At 41.2% G+C, this 19,997-nt stretch overlaps 1 protein-coding gene across 1 annotated transcript in view; it reads left to right on the plus strand.

The window, feature by feature from the left end:
• The window catches only part of TMEM108 (transmembrane protein 108), a 213,347-nt gene that overhangs the window by 49,836 nt on the left and 143,514 nt on the right, over positions 1 to 19,997 (plus strand). The window lies entirely within an intron of this gene.

Below are 19,997 nucleotides of genomic sequence, written 5' to 3' on the forward strand. Positions count from 1 at the left end.
GGTCGTTAAGTCGGACTGTGTCCCCCTCCATGGTGTAATGTTTAACCATAACACCCTTTGCGTGGTCTTCTGTGTCCATGACAAATCCTACAGCTTTCTTATATAGATCACGCGGTCTGGCCTGTCGCCAATCGGGGGTACATGCTTTAACGCGTTCAGACAGGCGCTTATCTATTCCTTGCATAAAGGCTTCACAAAAAGCAGCATTACGTATGGCTTTTGGACAATCATATAAACCCAGATCTCTGCCAACTTCCTCTAAACGGCCAAAGTAACATTCAATAGACTCGCCCTTGTTCTGTCTACACTGGGTTAGGGCTGTACGTCTCTCTTAGGCTTTATCCTTAAACCAGGCCTTAACCTTGTCCACATATTGAGTACCACTAAGTAATGCCTGGGGGTCATCTGGGCGATCTTCAAGACCACAAAATTGAGCAATACTATTGTAAAGGCCCAGAGGACATTTTACATTCATAAGACATTCCATATCTGTCCAAGTGGCAGAGTAGTTTTTCTGTATGACTTCCAACTTTCTATGGAAAGCTGCTGGCTCTGTCTGGGGATCGGGCAGTTGCTGACACAGTGCCATCTGGTCTGTGGCGCTCCAGGGTCGCCATGTAGTGACTGTAGACCCGGGAGTTGGTCTATGTGCGTCCGTGGGTCTGTCATTAGAAGACGATGGTCTGTCAGTGTCCTCTTGTCTGACCGTGCCCAATGGTGGACTCGGTCGGTTTGGTTCTCTATAATGGGTAGTGGAGGTTGTAACTGGGAATAAGGGAATCGGTTGTCTACACTGATCCCTGCGACGTGGAGTCCCACATACCGTACAGATTTCTTTAAAACAGGCATTCTGTTGACCACAACGTGGACAGTCCCAAGCCGGACCTCTATTTACTTCAGGGCCCGGGGATCCTAATTGAGGGCTGTAGGGAGGTGTATCCATCTGGGCAGTAGCCTGTGGATACGTAGGAGGCAGGGGTGGCAAATTGGGATACAGAGAATTAAAGGGATTATTTGGAGACATTGGTGGAACGGCCGGGACGACAGGAGAGACTAATGGAACCGTAGGGGTTTCCATGGGAACGTCTATTGGTGGCCGGGCCATAGGACAATAAACTAAAATGCCCTCGCCTCGGGACTCGGAGTCCCAGTGTTCGTCTTCCGCTGTTTTAGAGCAGTCCAGAATAGCCTTCATGCCTTTTTCCAAACCCTTATTTCTTATTTCCTTTCTATGCTTATCCTCATATTGTGACCAAAATTCATAATTGAATGTTCCCGCCTTCTTGAGGCCTATACGTTTGTAAACTTTATAGGCTTGTCTGCAAATGTCCTCCCCTTCTCTATCTTTAATTATCTCAATAGGAGTCTGATATATCTTAGATTGTTCAGAACCCATCTTGACCACTTCCAACTATTCTTCACTAAGTATACAGGACGTATATTTCACACAGTAAACTAAGATAATCACTGAGACTATCTGGGAACACACAGTTCCCTGTCCCGGAATAGATTTACAGAACTAAAACCGTGGTCAACTTCAAACACTAGGATTCAGGGGAGACCAGACCTCGCCTCTTAGGGAACTTTTAGTAATATTATAACAGATCCAGAGTAACAATATGACTGCCAGAAATGAGACTATAACAATAACAATTATTTCAATCTCCAATACAGACAACATGACTCTTTAAGTCCCAATGAGTGAGTTCTTCCGTCTAGGACAGTTAAATGAACTTATTCACTCTAAAATATGGACGGGGCAGAAAATATAGGAAACAGGCAACAACCAACCTCTAGTCCGTTAGAGACACACAGATCAAAAGAATCCAGACTGTATAATAGTAAGATAAGCTCTTACCTCTACACCGGTGTTTTCAGTCTGGAGTCTCCGAATCCAGTATCCACGTCAACGGGCCAGGAGTTTGTTTCAGTCTACTGGTTACGATGTCCCGTAAAGGTAAGCCCCGCCCCACGTTGGGCGCCAAAAACTGTGGAGGGTTAATCTGTTCAAACAGACTGGTCAGTTATGTTGTCCGGTTCCGAATTGACCTAAGCAGGAGCGCTTCTTGAGAGTCAAAGTACTGACCATACACGGTATATGGTGAAACAATGAACTCTGAGTTTATTATTGGCATAGTCTCAGTCTTTATAGAAGATCGCCCACGCAGGGACGCGACCTCTGGTAATACAGGGAATAACCTCGTGATTTCCATACATCTTACAAAAACCTTGTGACTTAATCATTCAATAAACTTTGACATTTGAGAAATAGCTGATTTCACATGACTTTTAGACAACATATTAATTTTAGACAGAGAGCTGACAACTTCTTTGCGGTTAGGCTAGGTCTTACTACATTTATGAACATCTGCTCTTGTGACTTCCTGATTCCACTTCGGTCAGACGTAGACCTTCAGTGTAGACAGAAAACCACAAAAACAGTCATGACTTCTGTTACACATACAATATATTGCTAAAATATTCATTTTGCTAAAATAGATTGATATATATACTCATTTTTGATAGGCAACATATATTAATTCCTTTACAGCCCCTCTTGGCCCTTATCATCTGCACAAGCATATGAACTAACGTAAAAAGTACCCTAAGCACTAATTGTAGTTTATTGACTGACTGGGTAAATTACAAATGGAAGATTTAAAGACTGCTCTAAACTAGAGTCAATGTATAGTGATAAGTTCTCTAAATATGTATGCCTTCTTGGAATGCACATATGTGCCCTTTTTGTCAAAAGTCGTCCTTTTGACCTTGGCAGTAGCATTAGGGAGCTTCTGTATTCTATGTATTTTTTTTTTCTACGTGTTCCTTTAATTCTAAGCTGTGTGTTTTCTGTTTCATCTCAACTGTCAAGTAGGTTTTGCCAGCACACCAGTTTGTCTCTCTAGGAGCCAAGATGTTTGATTGACTCTCTTTATGAACCTGCTCAGTCCTTCATTCCCGGCCAGTAATTGTGGGGTCTTTCTGGTGTTTGTCTGTGTTCCACATTTTGGTCTCCTGTTAGTCTGATTTTCCTGCCTGTTCTGTTTATCCTGTACCTGGCTTAATTTTCCATCCATGCTGATACCTAGATTCTGACCTTGGCTTCTTTACTACCATTTGTCTGCTGTCCTCGTTTCGGTAGTCCTCCTGATTTTGACCCTGCTCTGTATCTGGCTCTGATTTTCATATATCATTTGGTTCTGACATTCTTGTTTGACCTACTAGTTCTGATCCTTGGCCTGTTTGAAGGTGTTGCATGTTTTCTCTACCAGCCATTGGCTAGTCTGAGGACGTAAGCTTGAGATCATAGCAGCTAAAGAGTATACCCGACTTGGAGGGGGTTGAAGGATGAAAATCTGTGGTCCCTAGGAACTACTAACCATAGTAGGCAGCGCAAGGCCTGGTTGTGAATATGCTGTTGCTGGATAAGCTATTACTATCTTAACAGTAATTTTACTCTCTTCTACTCTGTTGGACCACAAACGAAGAAGAAAAGTTACGTCATGTGAATTTTGTTGCAGTTTACCAGAATCAAAGGGGTTCTCTACCTCTTCAAAACTGATAGCCTATTGACAGGATAGGTCATCAATAGCTGATCGAATTGAGTTTCCCCGGAAACCCTAGCTGATCAGCTGTTTTCTGGGCCTGTTAAAGCAGATGGCTCCATACATTGTACAGTGGCTAGGCATGGTAGCCACTGAACTGAATGGAAGCTGTGTCTGCAATACTATGCCAGGCCACTGCACAATGCATGGAGCTATCTGCTTCCTCTCTGTACAGGGTGACAACTGGCCCAGCAGATAGCTCATTAGTGAAGTTCAAAGGTGGTGGACCCCCACTGATCAGCTATCCTGTCATCAATTTTGAAGAGATAGAAAACTAATATAAATGGTAAAGTACAACAAAATCTATCTTCTAGACAGGTCATCAATATTAAAGAACTGGAAAACTGCTTTAAAAATTAAAACATAGGACACCACACGTATTAAATTCTCATCTGTGAAACTTTTTTTTTTTTTTTAATGATATAGCTTTTAACCCATTAAGGACCAAGCACTGTAAATTTACAGTGCTTGGTCCTGGGCTTTAATCCCAGACTATTATAAAAATAGGACGGGGAGTAAAGCCCCTGCTTCTGCAATCAATCATAAGCAGGTCAGGTTGTCAGCTGTTAGTCACAGCTGAGAAACCGAAGGAGAAGGCAGGAATGTTTTTTAACCCCTTCTGCCTCTTACTTTCCCGAGTCCACGGTGCTCAATGAGCGCTATGTGCTAAAAAGTGAAACTGGAAGTGTTGCTTCCACTACATGAGCCAGCGGTCACGTGACCACCAGGATTCCCTGGGACAGCAGAGCTACAGGGTCCCACCAGACCCTGATCAGCTCAGCCAGTAACTATTGTCACTACAAAAGAATGTTTTCCTGTAACTGGGGCTCCTATGGATGCCCCAGCTACAGTGGAAAATGTCAAATTAAAAAAAAACATGTGAATGTCCCCCAGAAGTCTTATATGACATCATAGGGAACATAGATAGTTTTAAAAAAAATTACATAAATAATTAAAACAAAATTACAGAATAAAATAAAAATATATATACATAAAAAAGAAAATAACCCAAAGCCAACGCCAACCAAAACCGTCGCCGTATGCGCCCTGTAATCCAAAGCCATATTATATATCAAAACGTCAGAAACAAAATGAGGAACCCGTTCCCATACTTTATTTCAGCATAAATATACCAATTTAAAAAAATAACTCTTAATGTTAAAAAATTATTTTTTAGCTTTTTATCCCCAATAAAACTAAAAATAATGGGGAAAAAAAGTCAGTGAAAAATATTTTTAAAAAATAGGACTAGATGTCACAGGAAGAAAAACACAGCAAAAATAATTTTGGTAGCTGAAGAAAAAAAAAATAAAGCAATTAAACCACCGCATCGATAACATCCGTTAAAAGTGTCTGGTCATTAAGGTACAAAACAGCCTGGTCCTTCAGGGGTTAAACAAAACAAGAAAATTGAAGAAACATGAGGTACTACCCTATTTAATGAAATATCTACTTATAATGAATATTTCACAGCACCATACAGTACAAACAATAAAAAATGATATATACACACTGAAATCTCTCCAAAAGACCTCCTCCTTGAGAAGACCGCTCCTTCATCTACACCAGATTTCTTCTGACAGATTTTTAGCTCCATCATCTACTATGTACAGTATGTGTCACATTTGTGCTCCTGGGACCTGAGGTTCTGTTGGGTTTCCAAGAGTACACTGCTGCAGGTGGGGTTGATTTGACTGCATGATGACGTAGATTTCTCCAGTCAGCCAATCACCACCGGTCTGTATATATAAATACCAGTGCCTCTTACTAGAGGGGACTGGTAATTATTCATTTCCTCTCAGAACTCTGATGTTTGCATGCTGTAGGGTTAGTTTGTGATGTTCTCTCAAACTCTCCCTGAAGATGGCCTTACTTTTCTATCAGGTGTGGTTCAAGACATTGGATGTCCTTTATGCTGTCAGATGGGTGATGTTTGATGCTCTGTTCCTTACGTCTGTGGGTGTAGACTTCATACTATGTCTTTTTGGTGTATGTATGCATGCAATTGGGTCTGGGTGGGATTCTCCTGTGTCTGTAGGTGTGAAGACACCCGGTGCGAACAATGTCTTGGTCAGTGTCTGTTTGGAGGTTTGCAGACACATGGTGTGAACAATGTCTGGTTCAGTGTTTGTCTCTAGGTGTGCAGACACCTGGTGTGAACAAGATCTTGTTCAGTGTCGGTTTGTTCACACCAGGTGTCTGCAAACCTCCAAACAGACACTAAACTCCACATTGTTCACACCAGGTGTCTGCACACCTACAGGCAGACACTGAACAAGACATTATTCACACCAGGTGTCTGCATACCTAAAGGCAGACACTGAACAAGACATTGTTCACACCAGTTGTCTGCATACCTACAGACAGACACTGAACAAGACATTGTTCACAGCAGGTGTCTGCATTCCTACAGGCAGACACTAAACAAGACATTGTTCACACCAGGTGTCTGTAAACCTCCAATGTCTTGTTCAGTGTCTGTTTGGAGGTTTGCAGACACCTGGTGTGAACAATGTCTTGTTCAGTGTCTGTCTGTAGGTGTGAAGACACCCCATGTGAACACTATCTTGTTTGGAGTCTGTTTTTGACACCAGGTGTCTGCAAACCTCCAAACAGACACTGAACAAGACATTTTTCACACCAAGTGTCTGCAAACCTCCAGACACGAAACCAGACATTGTTCACACCAGGTATCTGCACACCTACAGGCAGACACTGAACAAGACATTGTTCACACCAGGTGTCTGCAAACCTGCAATGTCTTGTTCGGTGTCTGTTTGGAGGTGTGCAGACACTTTCATCCTTAGATGAGAGGACGCCTGATTACCCCTCCATCCATGGTTTGCAGACACTCGGCTATCTAGGCTAGACAGGTGTCTCTAGGTTCTAGTGTGGGGCCATCCTTATCGCGATGATCGCGTCGCTTTAAGGCAGGGTTCCCCGACCTCTAGTGTAGGGTCAGATTTCCCCTTATGTTGGTTCAGATTTCCCTGTTATGCCTATGTATTTGTATACTATGCATGTCTTGTCTCATAAAACCATTATGGGTTTTCTACATCCGGTCTTGAGTTCATATCCTTGCTGTTTAGCTCTAAAAATTCTTACAATCATGCAGGCAAGGTAAATAAGTCCTACACGAACATAACAGTATGTCTTTGAGTGCATGGCCCCTCTAGAAGACCATTTTTGATGCATTGTTGGGTGGTCAACTCATAAAGATTTTACTATAGATATATTTGCTGCCATGATAACTTTATTAGAAAAAGGAAGAAATATTAATATTGCTATTATTGCTTGCTTTAATTAGTATGATATTACCATTAGAGCTTCTATAAAATATATCCTAAAACAAATGGCCATTAAAATGCATATTATTTATATGACCTTATTTTAGAGAAACGTGTAAAGCAATTGTCTGCTTACAAGCTCGCACACACAGCATCCAAACACCTTAACGTCTTGTCACTCAGTCAACAAATTCTGTGATATTCTCCCTTTACAAGTGAAAATGAAGTGTCCTTCTTACAGATCTTAAGACAAGAAGGTGAATGATGCAGAAGCCAAGGGGCGAGCTCCAATTCCATCTCATTGTAATTGACTGACTTTGGCCGGCAGTATAATGAGTCGTCCTGATAAATGGAAGTAGAGACCGGCCGCATTTATCTTACAGTTTCTGTCTTGTTCAACATTTTCTAGAACCCTGCTTTATTGCCAATTTATTTTCTATGCCCTAGTACAATGGCATTGACCACTCGTGTTTCAGAATAAAAAAAATGATCCGGATAACATGAAGAACTTCTAATATTAACCTTTTCATTTCCAAGGGTCATTGATACGGCAGTTGATACGAGTCCAGATCACATTCTGCAGTTCTGGTATTCTCTCTCAAAAGATCATAGATTTTTATTTTGATCTACATGAGGGCTTGTTTTTTGTCGGACAAGTTGTTATTTTTCAGTGGTACCATTTAGCATACCATACAATGTATGGGAAGACTTTTAAAAATGTCTAAGCTGTGCGAAATCAGTAAAACTCCGCAATTGTATCATTTTTTGGGGGTGTTTTTACATCATTGATGGTGCAATGAAAATGTAATGTTATACTTATTCTGCGAGTCAGTATTATTACAGCTGTACCAAATGTATATATTTTTTGTATAGTATTACTTAAAAATAAATATATATATATATATTTTTATTTTTTTTTAAGAACTTCCTGTCACCATATTTTGACTTCCAGGGCTTTTTTTTTTCAGTCAATAGGATTGTGTGAGGGTTTGTTTTTTTTCAGAGCGACATGTAGTTGGTATTGGTTCCATATTGGGGAACATATGAATTTTTGATCACTTTTTATTATTTTTTTCTTGGAGTGACCAAAAAAAGCGTAATTCTGCCATTGTGTATTTTTTTGTTGAGTTGAACATCCAGAGTTAATAAGGTGATATTTTAATAAAGGGGACCTTAATGGATGCAGTGATCATAATTTTAAGATATTTTTTAGATAAGACAACTGGAGAAAATGTTTTTTACATTTTTAATATTTATTTTTTATAATAATTGCAAAAATCCTTTTTTATATCTTTATTTTACTTATTTCTACTTTGTTATTAGTCCCCATAGGGGACTTGAACTTAAGATGGTTTGATCGCTGGTACAGTATAATGCAATACTGTGGTATTGCATTATACTGTAGTTTAAAAATCTGCCTATTAAAGACATGCCACAGGCAATTTTTTATTAGTCAGAAATCATGGCAGCCCTGGGGGCCTTCAGAAGGCCAAGACACCTTGAAAGCACCCTGCGATCCTATTGTGGTAGGGCTATTTGGGACACTTAAATTCCAATTGATAAGGACATTTTAACACCCCTGTCAGAAGTGAAAGCGGCATTTAAAGGATTAACAGCCATAATCAGAGTGAGTCAACCTTCAGGGACAGTCAAAATGTGCCATATACAGAGCAGGTTCGGCTCCCAAGCCCACTCCATATACAATATATACAGTGGACAGCTATAGATGTCTTAACCGCGTGGGGTATGTGCAGTTACAATGTATATAGTCGTATGTGTGATGGGAAGGGGTTAATCAAAGAAAATACATATAAACAGCTAGCAGAGTCTTTTGGATTATTGTCACATGTATTTAAACGGATTGCTTCAGAAGAGAAACTCATGACATATCACTAGGATATAACATCAATATTCGATGGCTGCAGGCTACACATGTTAATGTATCTGAGGAAGTGTTTGAACAAACTTCAAAATGTGCAGCTCATTTTTATTAAAGGTTTTTGCATATTTTTCTGCCATCGTGTTTTAACTGGATGGTGGAAGTATCCACTGAATTCTTACATTGTTCTGCATATTGGAATGACTCCTTTGATCTCCTGGATGGAGAGGTCTGCAGTTTGGAGCTGCATCCAAGTGCCCCAGGGAATGCACCTTTCTAAACAAACTTCCCTGAGTTCTATCTGTAACTTTGCATACCCTCCTCTGCAGTGCCATCTTAACCCCTTAGCAGGGGCGTAACTAAAGCCTCAGGGGCCCTGATGCAAAACGTGAGCTGGGCCCCCCTTTATATGTTTCTGTACCAGTACCCATACCTAAACCATGCTGCATAGAGACATAACTTGAAGCTTCTGGGCCGCAATGCAAAACCTGTAACAGGGCCCCCAACTATAATGCTTTACTCATAGTACTGGGCTCCCTATATGAAGAAGAGAGGCCTTATGGGCCCCCTAAAGCTCCTGGGTCCGGGTGCAACCGCATCCCCTGCACCCTCTATAGTTACGCCCCTGCCCCTCAGTGACCTCACTTTTTTGCTTTTTTCCATTTTCATTTTTTCCTCCCCCCTTTAAAAAAATCAGTACTCCTTTATTTATCCATCGACGTCGCTGTATGAGGGCTTGTTTTTTGCGGAAGGAGTTGTATTTTTCAATCATACTATTTATTTTACCATATAAAGTACTGAAAACCTTTAAAAATTCTAAGTGGAAAGAAATGGAAAAAAACCGACATTCCGCCATCTTTCAGTGAGTCTTGTTTCTACGGCGCACAAACTACAACAAAAGCGACATGATAATTTTATTCTATGGGTCAGCACGATTACTACGATACCAAACTTGTATAGTTTTTTTTTTCTTATTGTACCTCTTATATATTATATTAAAGATATTTAATTTTTTAAAATAATTTTCTGTCTCCATCTTCTGCGCTCAATAACTTTTTTATTTTTCCATCACTATAGTTGTGTGAGGGCTCATTTTGTGCGGTACATCCTGCAGTTTCCGTTCGTACCATTTTGAAATACATAGGACTTTCTGATTGCTTTTTATTAGATTTTTTCTTGGCAACAGGCTGACCAAAAAAGCGCATTTCTGGCGTTTTTTAATTGTTTTTGGACGACATTCACCATGCACGGTAAACAATGCATTACTTTTACAAACGCAGCGATACCAAATATGCATTTTTGTTTTATTATTAAGATTTTACATTGTAAATATGGCAAAAGGGGGAGTTTTTGAACTTTTATTACTTAAAAAAAAAAAAATTATAAAACTTTATTGTTCTTATTTTTACTTTTTCTTTCAGTCCTCCTTGGGGACCACAACTAGCGATGCTTAGATTGCTTATGCAGTATGATGTAATGCCATAGCATTACATTATACTGCGTTCTGACAGGCAGCCTTCCAAGCCACCCCATGGGGATGGCTTGATAGGCATTCTGCCATGACAGCCCTGGGGTCTTTCAAAAAGACCCCGGCTGCCATGACACCCACAAGGCTCTCCTAATCTCATCGCGGGGGGCAGGGACATACGGGACTTAAATGCCGCTGTCACATTTGACAGCGGCATTTAAACGGTTAACAGTCCCGATTGGCCGGTTGGCTGAACGGGGCTGTTGCCCGCAGGTGTCAGCTGTAATAAACAACTCACACCTGCAATGTATGGAGGGAGATTGCAGCGCTATCTCCTTCCTTACAGGTCCTGCAATGGCAGGACGTAAAAAGACTATAGCGTGGTCACTAAGGGGTTAACAACAGCAAAGCAGTGTAGCGGGGCCCCTACAAAAACTACTCAAAGGGAGGATGCAGCAGGCATGGGACGACGTCAAAAAAACTCGGGAGGACGAGCGAGTTAGTAACTGGCGACCTAGACAGGAGTACCGGACGTCTAAGTCTCTAGGGTCCATTTTCCTCTTGTAGACGTCTCTTTGTTCATAGTGCCAGGCTACTTTACACTAGAAAGTATCAAGAAGATGTACTGCGCTTCACAAGATGATCCACACATGTATTCGGCCGGAAATCTCTATTTTTATTATAGAAATTATGGGTAATTTACAAAAGGAATTATGGGTAATTTGAAAGTGAAGCAGAAAGTGACAAAATTAATCCTTTCCAATCCACTGTCTGACCTCTGAAGACATCATGATTTGAGGCTGTACAGCTCCGATGTTGGAAGACGTCCGTCGGGGTTCTCTTATTGTATATTGCCAGCCTCTCTGCTGTTGGAGCCTATCCAACCTGTCACCTCATGCAGTACTGGCTTTAGCCAGCAGATAGTGCCGTTGCATAACAGCAGAAAAAGAGTAAGCCCCCTAGGAAAACCAGGATACAAATTGGATTGGAAAGGGTTAAAGTCTTCGCACGGCATATATCATTAACATACAGAGATTAGTATGGAGGCCCTATGCTTGTTGGGCCCCTGGGGAAGTGCCCATCAGGCCCATACATGAAGATGGCACTGCTCCTCTGGTGAGCATACCAACTGCCTTGTGTCGCTACTTTTTATGTAATTTGCTAAATTTCGGAGCACTTTCTGTGTTAATTACTTATTGAGTTAACCTTTTACAGGCCAATTTTTTTTTTACAAAAGTGGTCAAATTTAGGCCACTAAAAAAATGGAAAAGTAATGATCCCATTTGGGAACATTGGCATGTAAAAGCTTTGAATTGAGCACCGTGCAGTGCATCATATTCCCTGTTCTGATACTGAGGGGAAATTAAAAACTTTCTCCCATGTTGTTCCACAGAATACAGCTGATCCTTCTTGCAAAAAAGGATTGCCCAAAGTAAAAACCCCTTTAAGAAAAAAAAAATTTTCTTGGAACAAAGGACAGGTAACACTGCTACTTCTCCAGCTGTTAGAACATAGGGGGCATATTTAGGAAACGTTTTGGCCAGATATTAAAAAGTTGCATATTTTTGTGCAAACATGTATGTCTGCATAAAATGGTGACTTTTCTCATTTTTGCGCCGGCCCTGCTATTTTTTCGGAAAGTGGTCGGGGCTTGTTGGGAAGGAACAGGGCCACCATGGACTGACAAACTTATGTATCTGGTGTAAATGATACCAGAAATATACACCATGTCGGACCTGGCGTACTTTTCTCTCTAGGCGTGTGAAGCTCTTCATGTATTCAACGCACTGTGTGCCCAGGGAAATCGTACTGAGCCCGCCGCAGGCAATGCTGGGCTTAGTAAATTTCCCCATAGTTTTATATCTGTAGAATAAAAAATATTTGATAGCTAGTCAATCAGCAAAATGAAATACTAAACATTTGACAGGCAACAGAGGCGCCTCTTGGCTGATGGACTTGGAGAACACAGAACTCCAAGCAATAAAATCTTTCCAAAGGCAAATACAAAAAGTACTTTGTGCTTTCAGTAGCTCAACAGTAGACAGCCTGATAAATGTCAAATCAATTGTTGCAAAGCCTCGGACTGTATTTACTTTAGTCATTTACTATGAAGGAGCTTGGCTGGAGTGGAAAACGAGTCCCTTATTTGTCTTCGGGCAGACAATTCATTTTTAGCATGTGTAGCATTTTCAATAAGCGTTTCTCCAAATGTCACACTAGCTGTGTTAATTTCATTAGCAGTTACCGCCACTCTACTTTTTACTTAAATGTACCCTTAAATCTACCAATTTGAAGATCTCCTACTCTGTTGCTCAGCTACAATCGCGGTGCAGATGAGTTCGAAGTCTACAACATCTGTTGATGTAAAGTTTTTCGTAACACTTAAGTTGGAAATTACTTTCATGTTAATGAGAACTGACAACATGATAGCGTTTTCAGGCTGACTAGTCAAAATGGCTTACTGCATTGGTTTTTGGCTTCTAAAATGTACAGCCGTGGGCAAAAATTTTGAGACTGACACAAATTTTGGTTTTCATAAAGTTGGCTGCTTTCGTGCTTTTAGATCTTTTGAGTCAAGTGTTTCTATGGTTCCTGAAGTACAATTATAAGCTTTTTATAGGTTTTTGAACTTTTATTGACAAATACATCAAGTTTAGGCAAAGACTCGATGTTTACGGGGTTGACCCTTATTTTTTAAGCCTTCTGCAGTTCACCTTGGCATGCTGGATATCAGATTCTGGGTGAAATTCTGACTGATGACAACCCATTCTTCCTAACTAGTGCTTGGAGTTTATCACAATTTCAGTTTTTTTGCTTGTCCACCTGCTTTTTGAGGATTGACCACAAGTTCTCAATGGGATTAAGACCGGACAGTTTCCTGGCCATAGACCCAACATTTCAATGTTTTGTTCACCGAGCCGCTTAGTTATCACTTTTTCCTTACTCCGTCATGCTGTAAAAAGCATTGTTCATCACCAAATTCCTCCTGGAAATTCCCCGTGGCTGAATGGTTCTGTCTCCAGACACCTCCGGACCAAACTGAACATCACCGGGTAGACTCTATTGGCTATAATGGGGTCCGCCCGCTTTCCACTCAGCTGCCCGGCTTTTGCACAGAAGAAAAAGTGCTGCATGCAGAGATTTTTCTTCCGGTATTTACAGCCGCATCTGTGATGGAGGTCCCGGTTGGAGGGTCCACCTCAGATGTCAAACCACCTTATCCTGTTTTGAGGAGTAGTCAGTTTAAAAGTGCTAGTCATTTCATAAAATTCCAAGAAAGGTTTTATGGTCAGTTATGAATTTGACATTTTTCAGGAGGTTTCCAGAAATTGGGTGGTGTCCAATCCCTGGCATCACTTGCATGTCGATAAATGGGGTTCTGTTGCACCAGTGCATAGGAAATCATTGAAGGGGCCGGGGTATTCCAGTAATTAACATGGGCTATTTATTTCACTTACTCTTGATGACCCTGGCAGTGAAGTTGTGGCCGGGCTTCCTATCATTCAGGTGAAATATTCAGTTTGCTGCCCTTTTGTGTAAATTTTGTGTAAATCTCATGATCAAGCCTGAGCGACTCGCTGGCAACATTCATTCCCAAGATACGCAATCATACATTGATGGCCTATGTGTGTTAAGGATGTATAAAATGCTTTTCTAGATTTACTGCTCAGACCCAACTGAGAGTAGACAGCTCGTTAGTCGGATGGCACATCAACATAGATGGCAATTTTGAATTTATTCATAAAATGCCCCCTGTGACAATGCTGATTGCAAGAGCTTAGGAATGAAAGCATTGCCATTAAGACCAGCTCAGAGTGGTTTGGCAGCCAACGTATTCTATATGGGGTTGTTTGCTAAGATATTAGCTTTTTTAACCACTTCATCCCCAAGCCATTTTTCATTGTTGTTTCAAGACCTATAACTGTTTCCTTTTTCAGTCAACAGAGCTGTATGAGGTTTGTTTTTGGTGGGACATCTTGTATTTTTAATAGTAGCACTTACTGTACCATATAATATATTAGAAGACTTAAAAAAATAACTTTGCCATTGTTTTTTGGGTTTGTTCTACAATGTTAAAGTTATGGTAAAAATGACACACTCGCTTTATTCAGAGGATCGGTACAGTTAAAACTTTATATCTTTTTTTTAATGTTTTATGGCTTTAAAAAAAGGAAATCTTTTTAAAATTACTTTGTCTTGCCACATTCTGAAACTCATAACATTTTTATTTTCCCATTGATAGGCCTATGCCAGGGGCTGTTTTCTGCATGGCGAGTTGTAGGTTTATTGGTACTACTATGGGGAACATAGACCTTTTTGATCCCTTTTAGAGATGAGCGAGCACCAAAATGCTCGAGCGCTCGTTACTCGAGTCGAACTTTCAGTGATGCTCGAGAGTTCATTTCGAGTAACGAACCCCATTGAAGTCAATGGGCGACTCGAGCATTTTTGTATATCGCCGATGCTCGCTAAGGTTTTCATTAGTGAAAACCTGGGAAATTCAAGAAAGTGATGGGAACGACATAGAAACGGATAGGGCAGGCGAGGGGCTACATGTTGGGCTGCATCTCAAGTTCCCAGGTCCCACTATTAAGCCACAATAGTGGCAAGAGTGAGACCCCCCTCCCCCGCACTGTCAGCATAAAGATCGTTCTCCTCTGCACAGCTGTAACAGCTGTGGAAGAGAAGAACAATGTTAGCCCATTGAATTCAATGGAGCCGGCAATACAGCCGGCTCCATTGAAAGCAATGGGCTGCCGGCGATCGCGGGATCCTTCACAGATATAGATTAAAATTAAATGACTTTTATTAGAATACTCTAAAAAATGTGGGCTCACATATAACACTTATGAACGATACAACAAGAAGGAAAAAACAGCGGGATCAATCAGATTGCTCCCTGCGCTGAGCCAATGAGAGGCAGCAGTCACTCACCCATTCATGAATTCATGAATGGGTGTGTGAGTGAGATCTGCCTCTGATTGGTCAGGCTGTGACCAATTAGAGGCAGCTCATTCAGCAGGCGGGGATTTTAAATTCCCGGCTGCTGAATACTACTCACAGCTGTTCAGAGCAGTTCAGGAGGACTGCCGCTGGCCGCGCTGAACTCCGTCTGCCGGGACCAGGTGAGTATATATATATATATTTTTTATTTTTACACATTTCTGGATGAATTGCAGGGAAGGGCTTATATATTTAAGCCCTTCCCGACAATTCATCCCGCGATCGCCGGCAGCCCATTGCTTTCAATGGAGCTGGCTGTATTGCCAGCTCCATTGAATTCAATGGTCAGTGCTCGTTTAATCGAGAGGAGTACCGCGTGGTGCTCGTCTCGAGTAACGAGCATCTCGAGCACCCTAAGGGCGCCCACCCACTGGCGTTTGCGATTTTCGTGCGTGAAAAACGCAGCGTTTTCCGCGCGTTTTTTTGCGGCGTTTTTTGCCGCATTTTCGCGGCTTTTCCATTAATTTCCATTGACTTTCATGGGTGCATTAGGAGAAAAATAAGGACACATATGCAACTGACAGTTCCTATGTTAAAAAACGCAACGCAACGCAAAAAAAAACGCCAGTGGACAGGAGTACATTCAATTCTAATTGCTCTTGAGAAAAAACGCAAAACGCAAAGAAAAAAAAAATCGCCAGTGGGTGGGCGCCCTAATACTCGAACGAGCATCAAGCTCGGACGAGTATGCTCGCTCATCTCTAATCCCTTCTTATTTATTGTTTTGGGGAGAAAGGATGACAAAAAAATAATGTTGCCATTGTCTGTTTTTTTTTTTATTGCATTTGCCATACGGAACAGATAATATGATTTTTTAACAGATCGTAATTTTATCGCTGCTGCAATAGCAATTGTGATTTTTTTTTTATATTTGAAAACTGGATAAGGGGTTGAACTTTTAATGCTTTTGCAATATTCTTTTTTTTAAATTAAATTTCAATTACTTTTTCTTTTTTTAACCTCTTTAGGAAACTTGAACTTGGGATCGTTTGATCACTTGTTCAGGGCTCAGTCACATGGGCATTTTTATGTGCGTTTATTCGCGTGTAAAAATGTTCGCACTGCGTGCGTTAAAAAGAAAGCGCTACCACGTCCATTGCCACCTATATGTTCTAGCTTTTGTCCATTCGAATTAAAATTTGCACATAAAGCATTAGTTCTATATAGTGCGATCTTTTTTAACACGTGAAAAATTGGACGTTACAACGCCTGTGTGACTGAGCCCTGAATATACTTGTATAATACAATACTTCTGTATTGCAGTATATTGTACTTTGATGTTAGCCTATTAAGTCTTGCCACAAGGCTTAATAGACTAATGTATGATCACTTGTGTAGTATACTTATATAATCGAGTACATAATATTGTACAATATAATACTTCTGTATTGAAGTATATAGTACTTCTGACATCAGCCTATTAAGTGCTGCAACAGGTAAGGCTTAATAGGCTGAACTCCATGGCCTTCACTAGGTCTCAGGATGCTGTGGCAATCATCAGAATTCTGAGATCTTATTACAAGGGAAAAGGGGGCAGTGAGTCGTCATCCATCAACATTGGGTATGGAGCATGCTCAGCTTCTGAGTCCATGCCATAGTCACCCTGCAGACCAAAGACGTACATCTACAGAATGTCTTGATCATTAAGAGGTTAATCCCTTATATGCCTACTTGTGGCTGTTATGGTCAAGGATATAGAATTAATATTCAGTCTGATCTGAATAGCCGCTATGTGAGGTTATTGTTCTTTCACAAAACAGAAAATGTAGCTTTTATTCATTGCAGTTCTATTGGTCTTCACTATTAACGTCTGGTAAAAACAAGGCTGTTTGGCAAATGTATTCATGCAATAGATTCCTTTCACAGATCAAACACAATCTGATTGCATTAAACCAATCTCAGGGCTGCATGGAATTTTAAATACAAAATGTTTGACACCTCTTCTGTAATCCAATATAAAATGATGGATGACTATAGGAAAGACAACAGTCAGGTTAGAGCTGTTTTCCCATTACTATAAATTGGCAGCTAGAAGCCTTTCCATTCCAAACCTCTTGGCAATGAGCTCAAAAGACAATACCTCTTATGTCAGCAAAAGGGCAATTTCAAACATTGCAATCAGTCTAATAAACCATCAAATGAAGCTTAGCAAATCCACTGTGTACTTTTCCCTTTGTCAAAGCTCATGCCAAATAACAGAATAATTTTTAACAAATATGATAAACCACATCAATCAATCATTGTGTGTGTAGTGCGTGGTATTACAGTAGGTGAGGTATGATGCAGAGAGACTTTATTAAACCCAAAATGTAATTAACCTATGAAAATAGGAGTACAAAGAAAACTTTCAATTGGCCAACGGGCTCGTATCAAATATACATAAATACCCTTTATTTATTGGCATTAGTAAATCATAGAACAGAGACTCTAAATGTTTCACAAGAACAATACCCAGTATCACTTAAAGAGTAGGTAAAGGTAAAGTCCCCTGGTGCAAGCAATGAGTCATAACTGACTCCTTGGGTGATGTTTTCTTGGAAGACTATTTTTGCGGGGTGGTTTGCCATTGCCTTCCCCAGTCATCTTTTACCCCCCAGCAGATTGGGTACTCATTTTACCGACCTCAGAGGCATGGAAGGCTAAGTCAACCTTGAGCCGGCAACCTGAAATACACAGGAATTGAACCTGCAACCCCTCAGGTTGTGAGCGAGAGCATTGGACAGCATTTCTGCTGCCTTAACACTCTGTACCACATGAGGCTGCACTTTAATTTTTTTGATTTAAAAATGTGCAGAACAGGTAATTCTAAGCATTTTTGCAATAGATCGATATTATCAGCCTATTCTATATATTTTTTGTACAAAACCATTTTCAGCTATGCGGCTAGGTGAAGATGTGCTGAGAAATCTATCTTCAGCTAACTAACTGCATAGCTGATGGGGGAGCTCCAGTTGTGCCTGCACTGTTCTGGCTAGTGCAGGAACAGCTGAATCCAAATCACAGTATATTTATAAAACCTGCTTTATATAATGTTTTAGTGATTTTCCATCATACTTTGTTTTTGTTCACCCCTGATCTGTCCTCAGCACTGCTGCTTTTATTCGTATCCTGTCTCCACTGCCCAGTCCCCAATGCTGTGTAAGGAGAAGCTGTTCTGTGCTGCAGATGGCTTCTCTGCTTCACAGCGCCCCATCCCTATCGAACCCGATGACAGTGCATGGGTACAGTGGGAAACAGGCACTATGATCTCAGGTTATAGTCCCCACCTGCTTCACCCAAGGATGGCTGTCTCAGTGTGCCAATCTAGGGTGGAAGTCTAAGTACTACCTCGCAGACAATCCACAGTCCCCTCTATTCGAAGAGTTCATACATGGTGAGCGGGGTGACTGACATCCTCCCATAAACTCTACTCTGGCCCCGTCATAGCTTTTTGTGCACAAACATTGCCTAACAGTCTCCTTCTGGCATCCTGCCCAGAATGACCAGGAAGAGTGGCTGACAGAATAAAATCCATCTGACATCTACTCAAAGTACTTTGCGAGAACTTTTTTCTGGATGTCAAGGTACTGTACCCATACCAATGGCTCCCTCGCTGTTAGGTTTTGACTCTAATTTGGAGGAGTTCCTTGCCAGTTGTCAACCAACCTGCTCACCAACTCAGAAAACTGAGCTTACTGCCTTGAAAACTTCCCTATTTAAAGGGGTTGTCCCGCGAAAGCAAGTGGGGTTATACACTTCTGTATGGCCATATTAATGCACTTTGTAATGTACATTGTGCATTAATTATGAGCCATACAGAAGTTATCAGAAGTTATTCACTTACCTGTTCCGTTGCTAGCGTCCTCGTCTCCATGGTGCCGTCTAATTTTCAGCGTCTAATCGCCGGATTAGACGCGCTTGCGCAGTCCTGTCTTCTTCTTTTCTGAATGGGGCCGCTCGTGCCGGAGAGCGGCTCCTTGTAGCTCCGCCCCATCACGTGCCGATTCCAGCCAATCAGGAGGCTGGAATCGGCAATGGACCGCACAGAAGACCTGCGGTCCACCGAGGGAGAAGATCCCGGCGGCCATCTTCACCAGGTAAGTAAGAAGTCACCGGAGCGCGGGGATTCAGGTAAGCACTATCCCGTTTTCTTTTTTAACCCCTGCATCGGGTTTGTCTCGCGCCGAACGGGGGGGCTATTGAAAAAAAAACAAAAAACGTTTCGGCGCGGGACAACCCCTTTAATCATATCAAAAAGATGTTTTGGGGCGAGCTTTTATCAGCAGTTTGTGATATTTCCAAGTAAATCTCAGATCTGGATCAGCATACAACTGATCTTGACAAAACAATTGACGAGAATGTTGATGTATTAGATCAAGAATGAGCTAAGAGGGAAAATTATTTTGTAAGGGTGGATGGCCTTGAACTAAAATGTGAAGACCTTCAGTACAGGAGCAGAAGAGCTAATATACAGATTCACGGCCTACCAGAGTCCATTATTAATTTAAAAGAAGCTGCTGGTAATTTATTTTTTGCCCTCCTTCCCCAAATTGCTCAGGAGTCTTTCCGTATCAACAGGATCCATTGTCCTTTCACCAGATAAGCTAACCCTGATCTTCCAAGGGATCAAATCTTGTCCACCGCCGAATCTGTGTCCTCTCTTAGGGGTATCTTCCTCTGTCTAGTTATTTGCTGATATTGCACCTTCCACTCTAGCGAAGCAAAAGAGTCTGACAACCATTACCCTAGCACTCCAACGGGGAAATGTCAGGTAC

The sequence above is a fragment of the Eleutherodactylus coqui genome, chromosome 12, assembly GCF_035609145.1.
Source record: "Eleutherodactylus coqui strain aEleCoq1 chromosome 12, aEleCoq1.hap1, whole genome shotgun sequence".
In the NCBI taxonomy this organism is placed as follows: domain Eukaryota; kingdom Metazoa; phylum Chordata; class Amphibia; order Anura; family Eleutherodactylidae; genus Eleutherodactylus; species Eleutherodactylus coqui.